The following is a 25,991-nucleotide window of genomic DNA, read 5'->3' on the forward strand; positions in this document are numbered from 1 at the left end:
AAATTCAGTTAAATTAACCATCGTTGTCCTACGTCACCAGTTCGTACAACCCCATAGGGATGTACCCTTATTGTTTTATCGAGTGAGTTCAAGTTACGCTAATGCTTCTGGTTTATATGCCTGAGGGACCCTGTTTCATATCTCAGTTGTTGATGTTTTCAAGTTGGATGTCCTAGGGTGTACAGTATCTTCGTGCTTCTCATACAAATGAAAAATATTGCTCTATTGATCAAAAAACATTCTCACATTATAACTGAAAATGATACAATTTGAGCGTATTTAGTAAGACTACTCCATTTTCCCTCTTTCCATTCGTTTTTCCAAGGACTCTGAAAAAAACAATGTTCAAATACGACTGGAACACAATAAGTCGATCAATCAATCGCAGTGTCATGTCGAAATCCTTTCGCTGGTGTCAAGTCAAATGTCACACTTGTGCGCTCTTACCTGAAAATCAATCTCATTTCTCGTTTGAATGAGCACAAATCCCCACTTTCGCCCCAGAAAAGTCCAACTCCCCTTCCTAATCGTGACAAGTTAAATCAGTCAAAACGTAATTTCTCAACCAGAACAGTCATCGCTCTTGGTTTGTGTGAATCCGTTTCGTAGTACTTACCTACCTACGTTGTGCAAAACGAAAGTAAACATGCTTTCGAGCAGAGGCGTTCCACCTTCCCAGCCGGTGAAAACAACTCAAGCCACTAGTTTTTTTTGTTCGACAAATACGAAAGTCAAGCTCCAAGAACCGAAAGAAACACATCCCGTTCTTTTGCACCAAGGAGCACCGCATCGCCGTCCGAGTCCAAAAGCTTCGTCTGGGTATTTGCTTTTACCCTGGAAAACTGAGTCACCGGGACCAGAGAAAGAGACGACAACCGGCAGGGACCGGTCGAGCAGCAATGACAAACGATGGCAAAGCACTCCTCTCCATATGATGCCAAGGCTGCAGATTTTGAAATGGTAATCCCAATTTGATTAGACTAAAAGAAAAGCTTTGTGTGTTGTACTATGTACAAATATACCACATGACGAGGGTAAAAGGCACCTGTTCGGGACCCGAGGGGGCAAGGCTGAAGCCGTGTTTGTAGCCACATGACAAACAAAACTTGGGACTTACGTGGATAAGGAAGCCACGTGAGTTTACGTCTATTCAGCGCGATTTGTTAAAGGATACCGGTTACTTAAGATGACTCGTGATGATGCAGGGTGACGTGGCTTCGGGGAATGGTAATTCCGGAAACAAAGTTGTATCTTGCAAACTTGTAACACTTCAAACCTTACAGGAAAAAATATTCATTTGAAGCTTTGATGTTTGGAATCGACAACAAGGTACTTTCAAATGTCATACCCCTTAGAGCAGGATTCCCTACTCGCTCGTTTAGATCTATTCAAAAGTGAGTAGATGTTTATTTTTTTTTCTTGCGGTTGTTCGATCAAAACCAGGACTTGGTCATTTTCACTCCGACCTCGCTTCACTGGATATTAGGATTATTGACTTCACAGCACTAATCTGGAGTTCGCCGGTTGGACTTACGAAGCGAAGTTTCAAGCGAACTAACTGTCATTGCTCTGCCGGCTCGGCTTTTATCTCGACTGTTTTTGAAAACAGTCCGACATCACGTCGACGGAAGTAATTTCACCACAACGGAGGATTTGTCACTTCGACCGCGCGAAATTTTCATCTTTGACATTTACAAAGTGAGTCAAGGGGCCCAGATAGCCGTAGCGGTAAACGCGCAGCTATTCAGCATGACCATGCTGAGGGTCGTGGGTTCGAATCCCACTGGTCGAGGATCTTTTCGTAAAGGAAATTTTCTCGATTCCCAGGGCATAGAGTATCTTCGTACCTGCCACACGATATACACATGCAAAAATGGTCAATCGGCAAAGAAAGCTCTCAGTTAATAACTGTGGAAGTGCTAATAAGAACACTAATCTGAGAAGCAGACTTTGTCCCAGTTGGGACGTAACGCCAGAAAGAAGAAGAAAGTGAGTCAAATATGTTTGTGTTTGCTCAAAAGTGAGTGTTCGGAATTGGACCACCCTAATTCAAACCAAATTCTCAGAGCAGTGCTTTTGGAGTTCAATATTTAGCAACAGCTTGAAACTACATTTATTAACCAAGTAAACAAAACAAACAACAAAGTCAATTCATATTCTTTCACGGCTATTTCACTTATTTAACTACTTACATTAATAGTTTTTCCTCCTTTCTCTATACAGGTTGATTGCTGTGGCGCGATTTCTGGCTCTCTACGATATCGAGAAAAATGGTTTCAACTATTTATTCTAAATGCTAATGAATGTTCTTTTTACTTACTGCGTATGCTAATAAAGAAATCAGGATTCTTAGTTTTTCTAACACCGTAAATAATCATAAATTTCGTTCTAAATATTTCCACTCACGGACTTTCAGCAAATTTAATCTACTCTAGAGTTTTAACCATTTTGTTTATGCCTTCTTCTGCCGCATATTATTTTGTTTTTATTTACCTCTCTCTTACTTGCTACATACTCACTGACAGCTATGCTGCCTATGTTGCGCTCAGGGTGAGTGGATGTGCGGTTGTCGTGCCTCTTCATGGAACGTATGTTGACCTACCGTGGGGTGGTACGGAGCTGTGCCAACATACCCCCTCCCCGTAATTCCGGTGAAGGTTGTCCTCGGCTGCACCGGACTTACTCTCCTGCACCTCGAGCACAGCTAGCTTCGTAACCGGCCTCCTAAACTTACCCTTCGCGGTCTTGACTATCGCCTGCCGGATTCGGCCGTCCGCTCCCGGGTAGACCTCAGTCACGATGCCACGGATCCAGCTCTTCCGCACGGCTTCGTCAGCGATGTATACCAGGTCGCCACAGGTTAATGGCGGCGACTCGGAGTGCCACTTCGCTCGCTGGTTGATCGACGGCAGATACTCGGATATCCACCGAGCCCACAATCTGTCAGCCAATCGCTGTGACCGCTTGTACCGGTCCCGCAGTGCTTCCGCCTCGCTAGACGGTGGAACGGAATGTTCCGTATTCATCGTGCCGACGCCGCGAACAAAATGGTTCGGCGTCAACGCTTCCTCCGCTCCTGGTTCCAGGCCAACGTACGTTAGTGGCCGGGAATTGATGAGATCTTCTGCCTCCGCTATCGTCGTCAAGAGCACTTCGTCGGTCAAGGACCGCCCATCATTCAGCACGGTTAGCGCTGCCTTCACGGAGCGAACCAATCGCTCCCAAACCCCACCCATGTGAGGTGCGCTAGGTGGGTTGAAATTCCACCTAGTTCGTGAATCGATGAATTCATCCTCGCATTCGATACCGATCTGCTGGACGATCGCCTTGCTCGCTGCCTGAAAGTTCGTGCCATTGTCCGAGTAGAACTCTAACGGCTTCCCTCGGCGACACACGAACCGTCGAATGGCCATTAAACACGCTTGAGTCGTCAGGCTGTGAGCAATCTCCAGGTGAACAGCTCTCGTCGTCATACACGTGAAGAGGCAAATGTACCGCTTCTCCGACCTGCGACCGACCGTAACGGTTACCGGCCCGCAGTAGTCCACGCCGGTATGACTGAATGGTGGTAGATTCGGCGTGACGCGTGACTCCGGCAGTGGAGCCATTCTCGGATTCCTTGGCCGACACTTTTGCACCTTACACCAGACGTAGGCTTTCCCAATTCGCTTCACTTCCGCTCGTAAGTTCTGGATGTAGAAGCGCTGCCGAATCTCATTGACGGCAGTTTCTGTATTTCCGTGTGCTACTTGCTGATGATAGAACTCAAGCAGCTTATCTGTCACCGGGTGCTTCTTCGGCAAAATGATCGGGAACCGCAACTCAAACGGCAGTGACAACCCTTGTCCCACTCTTCCTTCCATACGCAGTACACCATCGGCATCCAGGAAGGGACTTAGAGTGTAGAGGCTGCTGGACTTCTCCACTTGGTATTGCTGCCGGCACGGTTGCTGCTGGTTTTTAATTATCGTCCGGATCTCATCTCCGAAACAATCGGCTTGAGCCGACCTCCAAAGGTACGCCTCCGCTCTCTGGTACTCTTCACGCTTCAATGACGCGGTGATGGACCGCACGTTCTTCTTCACTACCTTCCTTATGCTTGTTGACGCCGGAACGGCCTCGATCTCCATCCCATCTCGCTTTCTTCTGCAGTTTGAAACGAACCTGTAGACGCACGCTACTGTCCTAACCAGCACCTTCCACTTCGAAAACCGCAGCGGGTCTATTATAGTCTCGGTCACCGAAACATCGTGGAATTGCAGGCACGCTCGGATTTCCTCGGAAGTATTCGGTGTTACGCTCTCCTGCTTTGGCCAACAGTCTTCCGGCTGGTAGAGGAACTCTGGGGCACGGAACCATGGCCCATCGGAGCGCAGGCTATGCGCTTTATCCCACTTCGTCAACGCGTCGGCCACGTTGAACTTCGTCGGCACCCAACGCCACTCGGAGAGCCTCGTCAGGCTATGGATTTCGCCAATTCGGAACGCCACTAACTGTTTGTACCGGCGGTGGTCGGAGTGGATCCACGACAGTACTGTCCTCGAATCAGACCACATAAACTGCTGCTTTACTTCTAGCGAAAGGTTCTCCCTTACGGAGTTCGCTAGTCTCGCTCCCAATACTGCCGCCTGCAGCTCTAAACGAGGAATCGAGAGGTGCTTTAGTGGTGCAACCTTCGATCTCGACATCACGAGCGAACACAACGGTCGATCAGCCGTCTCGATGCGGATATACGCGGCTGCGCCATATGCGTCCTCACTTGCGTCCACAAAAACGTGCAGCTGCAAGTTGTTGTAATCTAGACAGCGTCCGCCACGGAAGTAATAGCGGGGAATCCAAACCATTTCGACCTCCGGTAGTCTCCGGATCCAGCAGTTCCACTTCTCTGCACACTCGTCGTTGATTGGCTGGTCCCAGCTGCAACCGCTACGCCACAAGTCTTGGATTAGCAGCTTCCCGTAGAAAGTGAATGTAGACAACAGTCCTAGTGGGTCGAAGAAACTCATCACGCAGCTCATCACTATTCTCTTCGATGGCAACTTCGCGCCGGACAGGAAAGGCTCCAAATCTTCTCTAAGCTTGGTCGAAAACGAAAACTCATCGCTGGACGGGTTCCAGACGATTCCCAATACTCGTTCAGAACCAGACTCCTTATCCTCGCTGAACCTTACGCATTGATCTTCCTTTCGTTCTCCGAGGGCCACCAGGAACTTCTAGACCCAATTGCGCAGCTCAAATCCGCCCTTGGAGTGGACGTATCGCACCTCTTTCGCCCGCTCAACTGCTTCTTCGACCGTGTCCGCACTGTCGAAATAATCGTCGACGTAATGGTTTTCGACGATAGCCACCGCCGCTGCAGGAAACTGTCCAGCAAACTCCTTCGCATTCTGGTTCTTTACGTATTGCGCGGAGCACGGCGAACTCGTAGAACCAAACGTCGCCACGTCCATCAGGTACACCGTCGGCTTCTCTGATGGATCGTTCCGGAACAGGAACCTCTGCGCTCGCTTATCTTCTTCTCGGATTCGCAGCTGATGGTACATCTCCTTTATGTCAGCACCGAATCCGACTTCTCGCTCCCGAAACTTGCATATCACCGCCGGCAGGGCAGTCAGCATGTCCGGACCCTTTAGTAGTTTCGAGTTCAGTGAAACTCCTTTAACTTCTGCTCTGGCGTCCCACACCAGACGAAACTTCTTCTTCCTCGGGTTGAATACAATGTTCAGCGGCACGTACCACACCTTATTGCAGTCGAAAGCCATCAGCTCCGACGATGTCGCTTCGTGTGCGTACCCTTTCACTAGATAGTCGGCTACCATGGTGCGAACTTTGGCGTAAGGCTCGGTGTCCTTCCTCAGACGATTTTCCAGGCACGAAAGCCGCTTGATTGCCATCGGGTAGCTGTCGGGAAACTCAGCATCGTCTTCTTTCCACAGCAAGCCTGTTTCGAACCGGTCGCCGATTCTCTTTGTCGTCTTCTTCAATAACTCCTTCGCTCTTCGGTCCTCTTCCGACTCAGGGAGCAATGCCACGGAAATGCCGGACTCCTCCAGAGTGTAGTGGCTTTTGAGCAGGTCGTGGAGGTCCTGATTCGTCACTGCCTTGCAAGTATGGTGGCTGACTATTCCTCCTTCCGCACTACCAACGCCAGTTGGTCCGTAGACGGTCCAACCAAGCTTCGACCTAACTGCTATCGGCTCCTCCAGTCGGCCAATACGCGATTCGAGCGGCGCGTACAGATGGATATCTTTCAATCCGATGAGAATCTGCGGTGCGGCTTGATGAAAATCTGCAATCGGTATTCCTCGAAGGTGAGCGTACTGTTTCACCACTTCCGACACGGCCTGTGTGTGGTGCGGAAGCTTCAGGCTTTCCACCGTGTGAGCGTTCTTTATATGGAACCGCTGCGCGGATCCTCTAGCAGAGATCAAAAGACTCACACACTGCGAATGCTTCTCGAGCCGGGAAACTCCGGCGGTCCATGTCACTCGGAGTGGCTGCGGCACGCCACGTACTCCTAATCGGCTGATCAGCGCTTGTTCCACTAGCGTGTACGATGACCCTTCATCCAGGAACGCAATCGTATTCACTGAAAACTTTCCACAGTGCAACGTGACTGGCATCATGCGGAAAATGACGGTAGGCTTCGGTTGCATTGCGTGGATGTTGCAGTTCAATCCGGCGGCTGGCCTGGTGAAATGAAGCAAAGGATTGTGGCGCTCCTTACATCCTTCGACATTGCAGCGGAAACTGAGTTTACAGCCGGCCGATCCGTGCTCGTTCAGACACAGCTGACACAACTTCCACTTGCGCACTGCATCCCATCTATCGGTGAGCTGAAGTCTCCGGAAACGTTCGCAATTCCGGATTCGATGATCCACTCTGCCGCAAATCCTGCAAGGCTTCCTCTCTCTAGCGGGTGGACTTGAACTTCTCTTTTCCACCACATCGTGAGCGTGCACATAGCCATCACGCGCTCCGCTTCTCGCTTTCCCTTTCTTCGGCCCGTAATCTCCAGATCGAAGTCCAACTTCTCCGGATCGGGACCCTTCTCCATACGCTACTACCTCGCTTGCGTCTTTTACGATGCTCGACAGGAAGTTTGACAACGTGCGCAGCGTCACCACTTTGCTCTTCCTGCGATATCGCAACCATTCAAGCTGCGTTCCTGCTGGCAGCTTCTCTGTTAGCTCTTGTATGAGCATCGGGTTCACCAGATGAGTGGTCAATCCAGTAGCCTCAATATGATCGGCTAGCTGTTGGACTACCACCCCGAATCCGATGAAACTCGCCAAACGATCCGCTTTCGGTGGTGCTGCATTGCGAACCTTCGACAGCAACATGTTGAGAAGTCGCTCAGGCCGCCCATACAACATCCGTAGCGTCTCAATGATCTTCGGAACCGATTTAGGTAGAAGCAATCTGCTCCTAACTGCCTCCAGCGCCTCGCCTTTCAAGCATTCTTGCAGCCGCGCCACGTTTTCCACGTCGGAAAAGCCGCACGCCTTCGTCGACGTCTCATAGCTGCTGATAAACATCGGCCATTCCTCCAGTTTGCCAGAAAACGTTGGCAACTTTCTGGACAGGAACTGCCGAGCTGATAACTGCGCCTTCGACGGCGCTCGATGCCGATTTTTTCGACTTCGTTCGGCTTCTCCATGCTTCCGACGACAATTCTCCACCTTCTCTTCATCTTCGGACGTCTCCGAACTTTCCACTTCACTTGCGACGTGACTTTCCTCCTCCCATGAGCTCTCTTCTTCCTCGCTGGAGATTTCTCCTTCGTCCTCGCAGCTTCTTACATCTTCCTCGGACGACTCTTCCTCTTCTTCATCGTAAGTTGTTGCATCTTCCGACTCTTGCTATACTATTTTCCGCATCGTCTCACTGCGCCTTTTTTGGACCGACTTGGGAACCCCTGGATGCCCGAACGGCGTCGAATCTCCATTCCGCCCGATCAAGAAACTTTCCGGCAGACTCGGTGGACCCCTAGCCGACTTCTCGGAGAGCTTTCGAGCAACTTTCGGCGTCGAATGCTTACGACAGGCTCCTCTAGAATCACGCGTACTCTCAGCAACCGGTTCCACTTCTCCAGGCTTCGTTTTCCTCGACTTTTTCTTCTCGAGCTCTTCTCCTGGCTTCACTTTCTCCGGCTTCATCGACTTTTGCGTTTTCTTCTTCGAGTTTCCCGATTCAACATTGTTCACCACTTCCTCTTGCTTCTTTTCTCCATCCGTCGACTCTTTAATCCGCTTCAGCTTCAATCGCTGCAGCCTCTCTTCCATCTCTGTCCGCATCTCTTCCAGTTTCCTTTGGTGGGCTTCTTCTTCGGCGATCTTCTTCTCCATCTGCGCCCTTTCGAACTCCAATTCAGTCTCCCGTTTCTCCTTATCGAGCTGTTCGCGCATTTCGTTCAGCTCTCGCTGTACCTCCATTCGCTTCTGGTGCAAAATCCTCTCCTTCTCCAGTTCCCGCTTCTGCTTCTTCTTCTGCTTTTCGAGCTTCTTCAACTCCTCTTGCAGCTCAGACGAACCGGAGCCATCACTTCCACTTCCTTTGCACTTTTCACAGCACCACGAAACGTCCTTGATATCAGCTGTGACGCCAACACAGCCGAAATCGTACCAACTTTGACAATGGTCGCAAAATACCATTTGTGACTCCTCATTATCAGGACGGTCACAAGCCGCGCAATTATAACCTGATTTTTCAGGATTGGGATTTGGTCGGAACATTACTAATTTTCAAGAATGTTCGGAATTGGACCACCCTAATTCAAACCAAATTCTCAGAGCAGTGCTTTTGGAGTTCAATATTTAGCAACAGCTTGAAACTACATTTATTAACCAAGTAAACAAAACAAACAACAAAGTCAATTAATATTCTTTCACGGCTATTTCACTTATTTAACTACTTACATTAATAGTTTTTCCTCCTTTCTCTATACAGGTTGATTGCTGTGGCGCGATTTCTGGCTCTCTACGATATCGAGAAAAATGGTTTCAACTATGTATTCTAAATGCTAATGAATGTTCTTTTTACTTACTGCGTATGCTAATAATGAAATCAGGATTCTTAGTTTTTCTAACACCGTAAATAATCATAAATTTCGTTCTAAATATTTCCACTCACGGACTTTCTGCAAATTTAATCTACTCTAGAGTTTTAACCATTTTGTTTATGCCTTCTTCTGCCGCATATTATTTTGTTTTTATTTACCTCTCTCTTACTTGCTACATACTCACTGACAGCTATGCTGCCTATGTTGCGCTCAGGGTGAGTGGATGTGCGGTTGTCGTGCCTCTTCATGGAACGTATGTTGACCTACCGTGGGGTGGTACGGAGCTGTTCTTTTATGATTGAGTACAAAGTTACTAACTTTGATAAAATAAAGTTACTCACTTTTGACAGCTAACTTAAAACTTCATAAGTGAGTCAAAGTTACTCTCTTTTGAGTAGATTTGAACGAGCGTGTAAGGTATGTGAAATCGCCCCCTAGAGGTAAAAAATAAGAACAACCATAGACATAGTTGACAAATCATGACATAAAAATAAATATATGAAATTGCCACACATTGTCCTTGGTCTTACAAGGATTTCCTCGAATATACAGCCATTCCAAGAAAACCCGATTAAGTGGGTCACCGAATTCCGTGAAAATTTGCTATTTTGTTCCTTATCAGAAATAAGGATACACGTGTTTTTGGAAAAAAAATTATAGGGTGATGCGCTAGTATCCATCGCATTAAGCTTGATCAGTGAGAACTGCAATTTTCCCAGTATTCCAGTGAATGCTGCTAATACAACCCGATGCCAAACAATCAATGATGATGATGATGATGATGAAAGTCATCAAAATACAGCCCAAACTTATGAACACAATTCCTTTTGACGGCATTTGCAGTGCAGTGCAGCGAAAACAACACAATCAAAGGAACCGTATTTTTACGTCGAGTATCACGCACACATTGATGCGCACAAGCTATTTTTCTCAGTACGACGGATTGAATTTTGATTACATTCTCAATTTTACGCGGTCGGTGAGAAACAAAATAGCAAATTTTCACGGGATTCGGTGACCCACTAGATCGGTTTTTCATGGAATGGCTGTATGTGTACTTTAGAATGTATCCAATAACTTTGCCGAATGTAGTAAGATGTAAAAAATATTGGGAAAAGGTTGTTGCTGCTGTTAATATGCAAAATCAGCAGAAAGCTTATTTTAAAATTTAAAATCTCGTCTATGTTTCTCATATGAATGAGCTCGTGTAGAAGTAAAACTTATTCACTATTTTTTATAATGAGAAAATCGTCGAGTTTTAATTAAAAAAAAATAGACAGAGAAACAATAATGTAGATTTAAGCATTGTACCTTTTAACTCCTCCCTAATTGCTTATCTTTTGACGGTTTATAGACAAAAGGTCGAAAGACAAAACGTCGAATGGACAGAAAGTCGCAAAATAAAAAGCCGAAAGAACAAAAGGTCGAAAATTATCTACTTGGTGGGAGATTTATCCTTCTTTGAAAGGAGATTTTCGACCTTTTGTCACTTCTTGTTTTGTTCTTCGACTTTTTGTTCTTTCAAACTTTTGTGTTTGGACCTTTTGCCTTTCGACCTTTTGTCATAGATTCTCTTTTGACAGATACGCGTATTTCGACTATCATTAAATGGCAGTCACTTGTAGTAGAAAACTACAAGAGGTAATCGAAATACGCGTATCTGTCGAACGAAAAGCAATTAGAGCGAAACTGGACACGGCGTGTCTGGTAGAACAATATTATCACAAAAAATAGGCATCGCTAAATCTTTCAGCATTCGAAAATATAGGTTTTTAGCTTTGACGGGTTCCCCAAAAAAATCCACCGAGGGATCCCAAACATTTTTTTTATTTTAAATTTTTGTTCTTTGAAGTACAATATTTTCAAATATAATCATGGTAAAAGACAGTTCTTTTTTCTCTCAAGCTCGATGGTAGCCCAAATTTCAAATGTAAGTTGATACAACATAGATATATAAGATTACATATTGTAATAGACATAACTGTCCTATGTGATCTTGGGGATACGTCACTTACTCGTACAGTGGAGGACACACTCAGTTGAGTTCAACTAATTTTCATTCTTTTACCAAGATCCGCACAGCTGAGCGGTAAGCAAATTAATTTTAACGACCTTTTACCGAGATTTGCACAGCTGAGATCGGCATTGGGATTTAAGTGTGTATTTGATTCTAGTGTATAATTGTTTCTGTTCATATTTAGAAGAGATTAATTTTCTTTTCCTTCTTTCTGAAATTACACCGCTATTGAGACAAAGCCAGGTTCTCAAATATAATATAATAATTCTTCGGTTACTCATTAACTGAGAATTTGATTCGCCTATCATGATTGCTTTTTTTTTATATTTTGTGTAAGAAAAATATACTCGACCGATGAGATCTAATCAACCATCCTGAAAATTCCACAAACTACGTAACGCACTAGGGGGAGAGGGGAATAGCGTTTAATTTTTCCATACAAAAAACGTTACGGAGGGGGATGAGGTGAGGTGGTCAAAAATTTCCGATTTTAGCGTTACGTAATAAATGGACGCTTCCAAACGATTGATACGAAATAGAGCTCTTTTGAACCATTTTTACAAATCAATACCACTTGCTGCTGGGTTGATATTGTCATATTTTAAACAATTAATATGATATAAAAAAACAACATGCCAAAATCGTGACTCTTTGAATTGAAAATAGTCTTGCAGTTGTGTTAACTCAACTGCTATATCCTTGAAAATATCGTGGTCAACAGGCACAATCTAGCTTCATAAATAAGCAAAAATGCCACATTTGAGGAACAAAAAATCTATTCAAGATTCAAGAAACGCCATTCCATGACCAAGTAAGTACTAACAGTTTGGACCAGACCAAAAGAATCATTGAGTCAATTTTTTTTTTCAAACAGTACGAAACAGTCGATAAATTCGATATTTTTAGAAGTTTGTTCATTATGTCTCTGCAACGGAAATTCCATGGACATCTGACATAAAAAAGGGACACATGATTTGAATTTGGAGATCCTAATTTGTCTCCTTCTGATTTAAGTTTATGGAGCTACTGTTAAAACAGAGGCAGAGCTCAAGGCAGACTCTTGAGTCGCTATCATCGCAAAACCCCCCAAAAAGCTCCAAAAGGTAATGTAAAATGCATGCTGTATGGAGCTCATTTTGCTACGACCAATAAATGCAGCCACTTGATTGATGTTGCTTTCATTAAATTGCCCAAAAAATTGCAAAAGTGGCACCCTGTATTCGCTGATGTCCGCACGAATGGGAAGGTATGTTTTCGAGATATTGAAACCCTTAGAATAAAGTCATAAAAATCTACTGTAAATTGCAGTTATTCAACTCTACGGGGCAAGTGGGCACATGAAATTTAACTCTTCCTCATAATACTTACCGTTGCCAATAATCACATAAATAACCATATTTCATGTTGAAAACATATATTATATGAATATGATATCAATCTAAAAGGAGTATAAAATGGTTAAACTTTCTTGATTGTAAGCTTACTTACGTGTTTTAATTACTGCAGTAATTGTGAAAATTGTATTATTTTTGTTCTGCTTGTCAGAAAACCACTTTCACGGTGGAATTATTTTTATGTTTTGATTTAACAGGAAATATCTTCCACTATATTCTTATTAAATTTTGAAATTCCATGCTAAAAACATCAAAATAACTTCAATACTATTTAAAAAGTCTGTGTAGTGTCACTTTCTCCGGGTACCTGGATATTATTCTTAATGAGGATTTTTTAAGCTTTTTGCTAAGGCTTGGGTAACAGGGCGTTTAAGCATATTCCATTTACTATCGTAGGCCGTTGTAATGTTGATCCATTCTACTTTTAATCTTTAACGGTTGATTGGCAAAGAAAATTCTCAATCAATAACTAAGTACTCAACGACCTCTAAGCTGGGAAGCAGGCTATGTCCCAGCAGAGGTGTAATGCCAGACAGAAGAAGAATAAATTTAATGTATTCTAACCATGAAAAGTAACAGTGCTCGGTTAGATATACTTCCACAGTATGAATAAGTGAACAGTCGAACTTACAACATATCTTATCGAATAAGTGTCCTATAGCTCAATAAATCCTCAAAATCACATAGGACAGTTTTGTTTTTTACAAAATGAAACTCAATAGATAAGTATATATATTTATTGTATTTTATATGGAAATAAAACTTTTATCCAACGAAGCTGTCTTTTGCAATTATTACATTTAAAAATAATGTACTCAAAAGAACAAAAATTTTAAATAAAAAAAAATGTTCGGGATCCCTCGGTGGATTTTTTTTGGGGAACACGTCAAATGAAAGCTAAAAACCTATATTTTTGAATGGTTAAAGATTTAGCGATGCCTATTTTTTTGTGATAAACCTTTCCCATATACACGCCGTGTGGAAGGTGCAATACTCAAATCCATTTTTTTTATTATTAATAGCATAGAGTCTTAACTCTCCATACAACTTAAAAGAGTATTGGATTGAGTTATAGGGATGTTCTTTGTTCTGCAAGGGTTGCATCGAATATAGGACTAAGCATCTACAAGTGTAACCAGTGATCTATTGATAGTTACGTCGCAGATCTTTAGCAATGAAAGTCACATAAGTAAAAGAGTATTTCGTGAAGTATACTGATGTTCTTGATTTGACAAGAACTTTATCGAGTCTAGGTCTTGAGATCTTCAAACATAAGCAGTTGTATTTTGATCATTTTTAATTATGACATATAACTCTTCGCATAAGGCGCCATCCACAAATTAAGTAACGCTCTAGGGGGAGGGGGAAAGTAGGCTCAAGCGGTACGGCTCATATATTTTTTTAATTTTTCATACAAAAAGCGTTAAGGACGGGAGGAGGGAGTCGAAAATTGTCAAATTTAGCGTTACGTAATAAATATGGACGCTGCCTAAGTAACCAGAGTTTCAATTCATTTGTACGGATGTTCTTGGTCCCACAAGGACTTCATGGAATATTACTCTTAGGAACTAAAAGCGTAACCAGTGGCTTATTGATAGTATTTAGTTATGGTACAGACCATTAACAATTCATTTGAGTAAACGAAGTATTGTATTGATTTGTACCGAAGGTCTTGGTCCACCAAGGACTCCATGGAATATTTGTTTTGGGATCTACACTGCCCATAACTGTATAACAGTCACATTCGACATTTTCGACAAATTGGAGTTAATACCATGGAGAGTCATCAAATGATAAATACTTTCGATCAACTTACTGAAATCTGTGAGGTTGTTCTAGAAAGTTCGAAAAAATACCAAGTTTTTTTTTCACATTGGCTATTATAACCGCATAACAGTCACACTGAGATTGTAAATGAGCCTCGTAATGTAATAGCAATGAAATTTCTATCGGAAATATTTTCTGACTTTTCATCTAGTATGCGATATGAGTTATACAAAATATCAGCCACAAATAAGCGCTTTTGAAGTTCTTGATAATTTTTAAAAATTTTAGTTTTCTCCCATACAGCCATAAAGTGCACACTGGCTATTCCAATTTACTCAATGCCTACTTTTGTCGAATGTTACAAATATGCAGTTATGGGCAGTACCAGCGTAAGCAGTTTTATTTTAAAAAAAAATGAGTGTTATCTAGATTTCATTAACCTACTTTGAACATGAACGTACAGCATACATAATAAGTCTCCTATTGCGCACGTAGATCTTTTGGCCTATATTCTAGAAAGTTAAATGAACAAGAGCGCACGTTGAACTCAACATTTCATCATGAATTAGTCCACTAAACGTGTTCTGCTTATCAAATAAATATTCATTATGCTGGTAGATTTTGAAGATCTCATGACCTATCTATCCGGACGTTCTTGAATGATTTAGAACTTTTGTTGAAATCATCAAGAATTGCAATTCAATTCTTCAAACATTCGTGGGTATGCACTTTACACAATTCTTCAAACATTTAAAAAAATGTGTTAGTAGATTTGAGGAAGTTTGAAGAATTCTATTCAGTTTTCATGAATGAGTAATAACACTGCATCATGGATCGTCCACTATATTACTTATTACGTAGATACATCACGAGTTCAATATTCCAGGAGGTTCTTGGATGCCTTAGAACTTCTTTTAAAATGAACACAATAACAAAATCAAAGCAATATAATGCTTTAAACTGTTTCGCATATTTTTTTTGAAGGTTCTTTGATCACGAATGTAAATGTAGTCTCCAAATTGCAAAACATTCTGGAGTTTATTCCATTGGAACGAATACCGTTAGGCCGAATGTCATTAGGCCGAAAAGGTTGTTAGCTCGAAGAGCCTTCTTGTTTGTTTTCTTCTACTTTTACATAATGTTTGTGTTGCCAAATATCTGGTGCGCATCGATAACAATTGATATGGAAAACAGGGCATACGAAGTGCAGATGGTACTATACAATAATCATTCCTGGCAACGCTGTTTTGTGGACCAATCGTATTGTCGAGTCTCTGTCTCTGGTTTCAATGGGTTCAAGTCTAAACAGGCCGTCATTGAAATTTGTACGCGTTATTGATGATTGTTGCCAAATCATATCCTAATCTCGAATTAATGAAAATTTGTTGCATTTGCACTGACGTAGCTCAAAAAGTATCAGCATACTTTTTGCATGTAAGCACATATAGCGATACTTCTCCGGATCATTGGTAACTATACAGATTAAGTTTTATTATTGTGAACTGCAATGTCACAATGGCTGCCAAAACAAATGATGGGCTACTTAGCCTTTAAAGCCGAATGGACTTTAAGGCCGAGTAAGTTGTTAAGTGTTTTGTAAAGGTTATCTGCATTACCTTGTGTAGGAGTAACGAGTTGAATATAATAATAAATAAAATACATTAATTGATCAATGTAAAAACACAGCATTAAATATTAATAAGCGTAAAAGATTAAAAAAAAGCAATAAGGTGATCATTCCTACCAGTGTAAGATATAACAACGAGAGTAAAGTTTTTATATACATACAGCGTTTGGCAACACTACAGAGATGAAGAGCAGAAGAGAGTTTTAAAGAGAGAACTTTCACACGTGCACTTGACTGGCTGGCGCTGTGCAGAGCGCGATTGATCACGCTATCCCGCAATGACGAGAAACAGCAAGAGAGAAAGCTTTGCGCAACGAGATGAATGCGGCTAGTGGTGGCTGAAATCAGTTTAGAAAATAGTTTTGTGTGGTACGGATGTGTGTGAGAAGTGTTGAAAAAAAATGAAAATTAAAAAATGGAGTCGAAACTGAAATTGTTTTATTATTTCGGATAATTCCTACAATGGCGCAGAGCGGTAGGTATGATACATATACTTATTTAATTTGATAAAATGAATGTTTTGTGAGTGTCCGAAGAAGTGAGAATATCTAATGCAGATGGATTTTCTTGAGAAATATTAAGAACTTGTGATAGCTGGTGGCTGGATAATTTGACAAGATTTGGGATTCCTATTTGGTAGGGAAAAGTGAATAAAATGAATGGTGCGGAATTGGCAGAGATTCTATCAGGGCTGGTAGCGAATCACATGGAATTGTAGAAATTGTATCAGGGCTGGTAGCGAGTCACTGTTTGCGACAAAAAAAACATTAGAAAAATTGTTAAGAATGCTTTTCTTTTCTTTGATCGCATTACGCAATTGAAATGAAATTTTACCACAAATGTTCGGTAGAGAAAAGTGAATAAAATGGGTAGAATGAATGGTGCGGAATTGGCAGATGTAATAACAGGGCTGGTAGCAAATCAATTTTGCTTTGGAATTTTAGAAATAGTATCAGGGCTGGTAGCGAGTCACTATTTACAACAACAACAAAAAATAGCAAAATGGTTAAGAAAAGCATTATTCTTTGATCGCAGTAAGCAATTGAAATGAAATGTTAGTACAAATGTTTGTCTATTTAGTAGAGACAAGTGAAAAAATGGATAGAATGAATGGTGCGGAATTGGCAGAGATTATTTCAGTGTTGGTAGCGAATCACTTTTAGTTTGAAATTTTAGAAATTGTTTCAGGGCTGGTAGCGAGTCATTGTTTACAAAAAAAAATCATTTATTTAGCAAAATGGTTAAGAAAAGTTTTATTCTTTGATCGCAGTACGCAATTGAAATGAAATGTTAGTACAAATGTTTGTCTGTTTGGAGGAGAAAAGTGAAAACAAATGAAAATGAGAAAATGAAAAGCGCACAATATCCGTTGTGCAATATAACTTAATAGTAAATCGTTTGTTTAAAAGAAGGAGAGACACTAATATGTCATTTGAAACAGTAGTTTGTATTTTTCACATTAAATAGTCAATTTTTATTTCGGCCTAACGATATTCTGCCTAACGGTCTGTTCCAGTTTAGATCAATTATGACCAAAAAATATGTCTTAATGTTTCATAGATAAAACACGTCTCAACCCAATTACAAATCAAAAGTTGAAAACAAATTACATTATACTTACGAAACATAACATTCTCAAACAGAACTTCATATAGAATCATCTTAACGGAATTGACAATTTCAAGTGGAATAAAATTTCGTTTAACGAGGTTTAAGTGTGTTCCGATAAAAAATATAATGGATGTGGGTCAAATTGTTGCCAAATATATAAACTTGAATCAATTTTTAGTCGAATAAGTTTATTTTGATGTCATTGTATTTATCAGACATTCAACAGTCGAAAACATATAACTCCCCGAAGTATTTTAAGCCAATAACAAGACTGATGAAGAACAACATATTTAAAAGACAATTGAAAAATACAACGGATTTGTCAGATGACGAGTTTTTAGTTGAATAGTTGAAAAATTATATCAAACTATGGGCATGAGCATGAGCACAGATGACCGTACAATTCGTAGTTGCTACTCTGTGATTGACCAGAACAATCGAAGATGCACAGAAATTTAATGAATGGGGTTTGGGTTTCGCTTACCATTCTCAATGCGCTCCAATCGAGAGCTTAAATTTTAAAAGTCAATAACGGCGCCGGCCGCGTCCTTACGGTCATCGCGGAAGGGAAGGAATGTGAGTTAGACGACCGTTGTTACTAGAGACCGAGTATACCCCTGGATCTCTACGGTTGTCATGGAAAGGATATTGGGTTAGTGGGATAAGGTAAAGATCTGGAAGTCACCAATGGTTGGTGATGCGATCCATGATATAATCACGCCTAATCGGATTCGCGATATAATTCGATAATCGCCTAGTACGCCGAATAAGTGATCATCACTCGCCCAAGCAAGAGCAAGCGACGCGATCAATAGATCAAACACTGCTAACGATTCCTGACGCATTATCATTTCACTACTCGACCGACGCGCGACATGTTTGATCCTGTCCTCATTACTCGCACCAGCAGGAGCAAGCGTCAAGATCAGAGAATCAAACACAACTCCTTGTGCCACATCTACAAGAAGGGCGAAAAACTGGAATTTGAAAACTGTCGGGCGATCACTATTCTAAATGCAGCCTCTAAAGTGCTTCCGTCGTCTATCCCCAATAACAAATAAGTTCGTGGGAAGTTATCAAGCTGGTTTCATCGAAGACCGCTCGACGACGGACCAAATCTTCGCTGTAAGGCAAATCTTCCAGAAATGCCGTGAATCACCACCTGTTCATCGGTTTTAAAGCGGCTTACAAAGCAGAGCTATGCCGAAGATGTCTGGGTTCGATTCCCGGTCGGTCCAGGATTTTTTCGTAATAGAAATTTCGTTAACTTCCCTGGGCATAGAGTATCATTGTACCTGCAACACGATAAACCAATGCGAAAATGGCAACTAAGGCAAAGAAAATTCTCAGTTAATAACTGCGGAAGTGCTCATACAAACACTACGCTGAGTAGCCAGCTCTGTCCCAATGCCAAAAAGGAGAAGAATGATAACATCGACCGCGAAGAACTACGGAAAATCAGAGTAAGGCTTTCCCGGGTAGCTCATAAGACTAATAAGAGCAACGATGGACGGTGTGCAGAATAGCGTGAAGATTTCGGACGAACATTCCAGTTCGTTCGAATCCCGCCCGGGGTCTTCGACAGGGTGATGGACTTTCATGCCTGCTATTTAACATCGCTCTAGAAGGTGTCATGTGGAGAGCCGGGTTTAATAATCGAGGTACGATTTTCACGAGATCCAGCTAATTTGTTTGCTTCGCGGATGGTATGATGAGAACATTTGGCACGGAGGCAGATCTGTACACCCGCCGAAGCGACAAAAGTCGGTTTGGTGGTGAATGCGTCAAAAACAAAGTACATGCTGATAGGCGGAACCGAGCGCGACAGAGCCCGCCTAGGAAGCAGTGTTATGATAGATGGGGATACTTTCGAGGTGGTTGATTAGTTCGTCCTACCTCGGATCCTTAATTACGGCTGATAACAACGTCAATCATGAAATATGGACATCAATGGAAGTCACGCCTACTATGGGCTCCAGAAGAAGCTGTGATCGAGAAAAATCCACCCCCGCACCAATTGTACCATGTACAAAACGTTAATAAGACTCTATGGACCATCTTTGGCGGTGCGCAGGAAAACGGTGTTGGGCGGCAAATAATGAACCACGAGCTCGCTAGGCTCTACGTCGAACTCTGTATCGACAAGGTGGCGAAAGCCGGAAGGGTGCGTTGGGCAGGGCATGTTGCAAGACTACCGTACAGCAACCCTACAAAGATGGTGTTTGCGTCGAATCTGGTTGGTACAAAAAGGAGGAGAGTACAGCGAGCGAGGTGGCTTGATCAGGTTCAACAAGATCTGGAAAGCGTGGGCCAAAACCGAAGTCGGAGGGACACAGCCATGTACCGAGTAGATTGGCGTAACATCGTTAACGAGGTTTAATCAAATTAATAGATTTAATAACAAGTAAATGAATAGTAATATTAAATTAGGAATTGATGTTTGAGAACCACTGCCCTAGAGTCTCATTGTACATGTCTTCAGACCCACTCTAATCACCGATCCTACTGGAACGAATTGCCCAGCATCAAAACCGACAACATGGTACCCATCGCTCAGTTGCATCGTGTATTTGTTCAGGATTGCGCTCGAGCTCTTCTTTATTAAATTTTCCCCATTTTCCCTGTTTGCTTCGGGAAAACGTCTTTTCTATTGTGTGTGCTGCGTCTTTACTGCAAGGACAAGCCCACAAGGAAGCACCCAGTCAATATGCATAAAACTGCAACTCCATTCTCTCGAGCAGCAATACATTTGAATTTCTTTGCTTTCTTCTTGAAGTACCGTTTTGTCTCAAATTCCGAACAGACTCATATTCCGAACACTCGGTTTTTGTATGACGATTTGGATGAAATGTTTCGCTGAAATATGTCACCAAATAACAAGGAAATGGCAGTCAATTGCAATTCAATTTTAACGTCTTTAAATCTATTTTATACCTCGGGAGTAGTGATGATTCTCTAGTTCGAGACCAGTAGAACTAGCTCAAATGATTTTATTTGCGAAATTATTCATTTGAATATGATTTATTCGTGCTGTTCGGAATTTGAATCAAGGTGTTCGGAATATGAGACAGAATGAACCCAGTGTTCGGCATTTGAATCAAAATGTTGATCCAAACTTTTACGTAAAAACAATACTAAACAAGTTTAAATAAACAATTTTATCAGCAAATCTAACAGCTAACAGTTGGGCTTTGTAAAGCAATTGAAATTTTCACGCTAATCAGCTAATTAATGCCTATCAGATGCATTTGAAGTCACTGATGGCCTTAAGTGTTCGGAATATGAGTCAAAACGGTATTCGACCGGTTGCTTTTTTTCCTACTATCTTTCGCTACCGACTGGGGAGTTAAACTTTTGTGCCAACTCATGAGATAATCCTGGGAAAGTACGACAGCAGTACCGAGAAAGCATTATTCCGTCGTCGTCGTCGTCGTCGTCTGTCGATGTCAAGTTTAGTGCTTACGTTCAATGCACAGCAAGAGTCCGTCCATCAATAACGCTAAGATGGAATTATTTGGGGCCTTCCTTAGCCGAGTGGTTAGAGTCCGCGGCTACAGACTAAAGCCATGCTGAAGGTGTCTGGGTTCGATTCTCGGTCCTCGGTATTTTCCTTGACTTCCCATTGGGCATTGAGTATAATCGTACCTGCCACACAATAAACGAATGCGAAAATGGCATTTTTGGCAAAGAAAGCTCTCAGTTAATAACTGTTGAAGTGCTCATAGGAACACTCAGCTGAGAAGCAGGCTCTGTCCCAGTGAGGACGCTAATGCCAAGAAGAAGAAGATGAAGAAGAATTTGGAATTATTTGAAGTCTCATGGTCTTTAATCAATTGCATATGAAAGCTCTTAAAATCACGTTCCAATTTTTTAAGGCAGAGTTTTCGAAGATTGTTCATTGTTTTTTTTATCACAAATTAAATGCAGTACGTAATTTATAGACGCTCCAAAACAAAGTCTCGTATCCAAGAGGATGGTTGTACAATTACTCCGATATTCTTCTCAATGTATGACGATAAATTTTCATGAGATAAGCTTTAATACTGTGAAAACGTATTTGGATGGAGAAATAATCTAGTTGATCAACACATTTTTCATAAAGCCAAGATAGCCGTAGCGTTAAACGCACAGCTATTCAGCAAGACCGTACTAAGGGTCGTTGGTTCGAATAATAAATTTTATTGTACAAAAAATTATTGAAAGTCTTTATCAAGATTTTCCCGTAATTAATTTAATAATCACGCAATGATTCCATATACTCCTAAACAGACTGGTTAAGCGATTCTATGAGTATTTTTTCCAGGAGTTCCTCGAGAACTTTCCCCAGTAATTCATCCAAGAATTCTTAGGGCTGGTAGTGACTTCATCACTATTCATTATTTGCAACAAACTTTTTTCATTATTTATATTTCTATATTTCATTCCTTAAGAAATTTATCTAGAAATTACTCCAGGAATTCATCCAAGCATTTCGTCGAAAATTTAGAAGATTAGTATTTCTTTATGAAATCTTCTAGAAACTGCACTATCCTGTTGCTATCATGAATATCTCTTGAAATTCTTCCAAGTTTTTTTTACTAAGCATTTCTTGAAAATCCTCCAGATATACTGAAAACATTCCATCAGAAACTCCTCCAAGAATCTCTACAGAAATTTCTCCTGGTATTCCTCAAAAAAATCCTTCAGGGATTTCTCCAGAGATTTTTAGATATTCATCGGGACAGCCTTCCAGAAATTCTACGATGGATTTTCCAGGAAACCCTAAAATTATGCAAGGTGTAAGTTCAGAATATTTTTTGCAAATTCATTCATAGATTACTATATGAAATCATCGATGGATTTCTTCAGGAAATCTTTAAGGCATTCCTCCAGATATTTTTTCAGGGATATTGGCAAAGATTGATCCAGTCATTTCCTAAGAAATCACTCTAGAAGTTTCTCTAAGTATTCCTTCAGATATATTTCCAAGGATTCAATTTTATTATTGTTTATTATTATATTACACTTTTTTAACAGAAATTCCTCCAGGGTTTTCTCCCAAGAATGCTTTCAGGTTAACTTTAGGAATCACTTAAGAATAGATTCAAAAATTCCTGTGAAGATTCTTTCAGAAATAACGCCATGGATTCATTTAGATTTTTTTTCAGTTATCCTTCCAGAATAATGTCCACGGTTCTCCTAAGACTTCCTGTGGAAGTTCAATCAGGAATTCCTTTAAGGATACCGGAATTTCTCAGGAAATGCCTTTGGAGATCGCATCACAAACTACTACGTTTGGAAGTTTCTCTATGAAATCTACAAGGGATTTCTCTAGAAAATCTTTCAGATAATCCTCCAGGAATATTTACAGGGATTGTTTATGGTGTTCTTTAAGAAATTCCTTCCGGGATACCTCCAGAAATATCTCAAGGGATTCCACACAGATATGCAAGTATTTTCTTCAGACCTTACTTTAGCAATTCATTTACATTCCTATTCCTGCACGATCGAATCTCACAGAAATTCTTCCGGAGTAGTTATTATGAGAAATTCCTGATGGGATCTTTGGATAAATTCCGGAAGAAATACTTATAGAAATTCGTGAAAGAACCCAAGTAACCGCAGAGCTGTATATAGTCGCATTAATATCGCTTTATATACTACTAAAATATATGGCATATATAGTCATACTGCATTATATGCTTCATTAAAGCAGAATTGAAGAGGAAAAGGGCGTTACTACAGTCTAAATACGGCTTTATTTTTTAGCCTTATGTTAGCTATAGCTAAAGCATAATTACTGTCTGTACCGTATACAAGCTTTAGACAAAGTATATAAAACGCATGCAGTAAGCCGTGGATAATGTATATTTACGGCTTCATTGCATTTTGGAATATTTGCATGTGGAATGTTGGTTGAATTCATTCAACAAAAAAAATGTTTCTTAAATCCTGTTTGGTATTCGTTTTATCATAGAGATCTTGTTTACAACTTTTTTGTCCATCTATTTTTTTCTTATAAGATATTATGATTCTGCGTTTCATGTTGGCTATTTCCCCTGTCGGGACTCGAACCTAAAGTAAATGAGAGATGATATAATGGTCGGGCGCGCCTATCATCAGGACCACAAACGCGGCATGTCCTTGCCGGTAAAAATGTGTAATTTAAAGCTATGAGTCAGCACGACCAGATGAAGCCGCATCTGTCACTTTTTAGCTGTTCAGATTTTGTTTTGTTTTTATACACGGTTGAATTATTTGCAACCATCTCGCCAGGAAGCGATTTTTTCATGAAAACAGTAAGTTTTTAAGCATTATTCATGATAATCCATTCATTTCACATTCAATTGTTTCTAGATATGTCCTGTGCAACAACAAATGCGCAGCGAAAAGATGCTGCTACCCACGATCCTGACAAAATTTCTGCCGAAAGTGTGCATGCTTAAGGACCTTGGGCAGATAGATCGGAGTCGAATAAACATGCATTATATTTCACTTTCAAATTGGAATAGGATACAGCAGAAAATAGGTCGAAATTTGTGAAAATGGAATTAAGAAATAACTATGATAAAATATTTTTGAGTTACTTGCACACTGGATCACAGCAAAATTTATAGTCTTCTTCATCAACACTGGGATATAGCATGCAGGTATGCCAGAACAGTGTTCTATGATCACTTCCACAATTATTATTGACTATGATGCTCTTTTTGTCAAAGTTGCCATGTTTTTCATATGTCGTTGTTCATAGAAGTAAAAGAAATTTTATACAAAAAATGGGCTGATCGGGAATTGAATCCAGACACCGTCAACATGACTTGCTTTGTGCCCACCAAAGTTACTTTAAGGAAGAAGTGACGAAGTATTGCGCTTATTTGTTGCAATTATTAATTTGATTATGCAATGAAGCATTAGTTGGTAACCGTATATTACTCATGAGTGCACGTTTTGCTGGTGAAATAAAGCAATGCTTCAATGCATTCTTAATTTGGACTTAAAGCATTATTGCACGCATGTTGCTAAATAAAAGCAATGATGTATTGGTTCGCTGAATTACAGTTAAATTACGGTAATGCTTTAATGCTTGCGGTTACTTGGGAATCCTTAATCCCCCAACGCCCAGAGTCACCTCTAGGTGACACCTGTTTTGTTTTGCTTGTCGAAAATCTAATTCTTCTTTGATTTCCGTGAAATTAGTTGTAAATGAAAGCTATACTAATCTTGTTTGATTTTTGCTTAAAGTGGTCCAAATCAATCCGGAGTGGCCACCGGGAATCGACTCCAAGCAGAACAAGTCCATGTTCAGATTGCGCATTCTGTCCGGGCGGGTGTTACGCAACTAACCCTGGAGGGATCGATTCTGCTTTTCGTATAATTTTGAGCAGAAAAACCGACTGTGTTATCCTAGGGTGTTTAGTTCGAACGCGCTTCCTTTCGTGTTTCGATTATCTAAAAATACAGTACCACCCAGTACAGTTTTTCAATGGGCACAGTACAGTTTTTCAATAGGCGTGATTTTTTTTTACGCGTATCGTTATTTTATACAATCCGATGACCCTGGAGGGATCGGTTTTGCTTTTTACTGGTTATTGAGCAAAAATATTACTGCACAATCGACAAGCATTTCGCGAAATACTATTTATACTATAAATAAGCTATTGTTTTCTCTTTTGATTGCCGGCATTCAAAAGATTAATTTGAAAACGCTTAAACAACAAATATTTATGGTCTATCGCCAGCTTTCTAGGCGAATCCTGACAATATACCTTCCCCAACCTCCAACTCCGTAGCACTTATGAGGGTATCGCTGAGTCGGTGGCCTCTCATTAAGTAAGTGCTACATCAACATTTCCTTCCCCTATCCCAAGTTACGGTAAAGATGGGCGTGGCCGGGAATAGCGATGTTCATGCTTTTAGTATTCTTGTTTATGATTTGAACAAGGTATACTCCCCTGCCTTGTTCTTGAAAGTAGTCAGGATGAGATTATTAAAAAGAAACATGAATGTTGCTAGTATCCAATCTACGAAGAATACCGTAACTACGCTAATAACAGGAAATCAAAACGACATTTTATTTCAAAACATTGTTGGTTTGCATTGTTTTCAACTGTGCTTCAAATATATTTGAGGTTTTACATTTTTGGAAACAGTATGTTCTTTTTATTCCGATTTTTTCATCTCTGACAAATTTTCGTCTATGTAAGATGTCGAGAAAAATCAAAAATGGCCACCGCGGTCTTTATTATGATACCCACAACCTGTTTTGGGAAACACCTCAGAGTCCCAAAAGACGACTTCCGTCCAGAATGAGTCGAAAATAAAATAAAAGCCGTACTTGATAGCTTTCGATTTGGATTTGATTTTGCACATGTTTTTGCTTTTGGTAGAATAATTGTTTTCCATAGAAAAATTGATCATTTTAATTTTAGAATAACTTTTGAAAATGACTTATAATTTTTGCAAGCAAATTATTTGAAAAAACTGTTGAAACTGTTGATTTTAGAGAAAAATGTTCTATGAAGAAGTTGTAGTGAA

The sequence above is a fragment of the Aedes aegypti genome, chromosome 1 (genome assembly GCF_002204515.2).
Source record: "Aedes aegypti strain LVP_AGWG chromosome 1, AaegL5.0 Primary Assembly, whole genome shotgun sequence".
NCBI classification, from domain to species: domain Eukaryota; kingdom Metazoa; phylum Arthropoda; class Insecta; order Diptera; family Culicidae; genus Aedes; species Aedes aegypti.